The following is a 1,920-nucleotide window of genomic DNA, read 5'->3' as shown; positions in this document are numbered from 1 at the left end:
CCAGCTACCACTAGGTACCAACAGTGTTTTTGCAATTTGAGTGAACTGATTCTTTAATATGTGGGCGGTTGTGTACATTGAATGACGACGTTTGAGAGGATTTTGCTCTGTGTGAGGGACCTTTATGCAGATGTTTTTTTAATGAAATGGTGTCTCACTCCGCTGTTTTATATTCTAGATTTGTCTTGTCAACAAATCCGTTGAGAAGACCAAAACCAACAACGTGCTAGTCTCCACTTTCTGACTTCAGCCCCGAGCCCTTTCATTCCTAATGAGGACACAGATCTTTAAAAACAGCTCACAAACACATCGAGTACATTTCAGAGCCTGTACCTCACTTTTACTTGAGTAAAGAATCAGTACTTCTACTTTTTTATGCAAGTATCAGTACTTCTACTTGAGTAAAGAATGTGTGTACTTTGGCCCCCTCTGCCAGCAGGACGGTGAATGTGGGATCGCTCTAAAATAAACTACAGTGCGTTGATGGTAATGAAGGAACATGTCAGTGTGTTTAATGGTTTTTGGACTGTGGAGCTCTATGGCACAGAGGAATATGTTGTTGGTTTGGGTCTTTTCATTGGCTTTGTACACAATATGACAACGATAGAATGTCTCCAGACTTATCCTTTGAGTTGGTTGTGTGTGTGAGAGTGTTAGCTTAGGTACTGATATGAATTTGAACTGCTTTTGTATATAATGTCGACGTAAAGCACGTAAAAAATCATCACAGAGGACGTCTCCATCCTAAAAACTAGTTTTATGAGTTATCTGAAAGGTGTGTATATTAATGAATTTATCTCCGACTGAGAACCCTGTTGGCTGCAGTTGGATTGAAATGGAGAGCACTCTGATAATAAGCACACGTTGTTAATAAGCAGTCTCTTTCTGTCCCTGAGCTGAAGTCTGCTGAGAGGCTGAATCTGTCTGCCAGTATTATTATTCTACCAGATGATCGTCACCAGTCCTGACAATCGCTATCGTCACCTGTCTGATGATTTTCATACCAGTTCCTGATGCAGTACGACGTGCTGAGGGCTGTTTGTCAGCTACCCTTCGTTTTATATAAATTGTACAATTATAAAAATCTGTTTGAAGTTACTCTTGTGCTGTTTGTTTTTCTTTCAGTTGGCTCATAAGCCGGTTCATCTCATCCTCCGCAGCAGGAACTGACATGAGAGCCGATTCCTTTCCTGCCTTTAACATTCACATCCTTGCTGATGAAGCTGATCTTCTTATTGAACTGTTTTTGCTTGTGTGGAAACCAGTGTACTTGGTTATTCTTCACTGCAGGCTTTAACAGCCAACAAAGTGACAAAGATAACAGGTGGAGAAAAGCTTTTCTGCACAGGCAGGGCTAAATGTTTAAGGATAGTTTCAGATCGTAGCAAAAAAGCATTGTTGAAAGTAGTTCTCACTAATTCAAATATTTATCTCCATTGTAATGGTACAAATTATGCAACTTTAATTACTAGGCTGCAGCTAACGATATTTGAGAAGCTTTAAACAACATATAGGCCGTTTTTGCTTGAAACCTTAAACCTGCAGTAACTATCTGATCTTTTTGGCTGTTTGGACCTTGGGGGGCAGCAGGAACAAGACAACACAACACTGACATGATGATCTTGTGTTTTGTTCAAGTTGATGTAAAGAACTTGTATAAACAGTTGCTTATTTATTTATACTAATATTTAGGAAGAATGTTTCTTTTATTTTATTTCAATACTTATATGGGAAATACTAGATTTGTTTTTCAGTATCTTCCATCTCATGTGACCCAGGGACACCAAAACCATGCTGAATTATATTACTTATTAATTCTGATGTATTGAGTCTTGTAAGAAAATGAGCCAACTCCTGACTTGATTTATGAGCTCAGTAAATAGTTTCCTGATGAGTTTATGGTCTCAATGTCTAGTTTCA

This window comes from Morone saxatilis, unplaced genomic scaffold (genome assembly GCF_004916995.1).
Source record: "Morone saxatilis isolate NCDOM2014 unplaced genomic scaffold, NCSU_SB_2.0 Contig5, whole genome shotgun sequence".
Taxonomy (NCBI): domain Eukaryota; kingdom Metazoa; phylum Chordata; class Actinopteri; family Moronidae; genus Morone; species Morone saxatilis.
The sequence above is the reverse complement of the archived record's forward strand: the minus strand, read 5'-3'. Positions refer to the sequence as shown.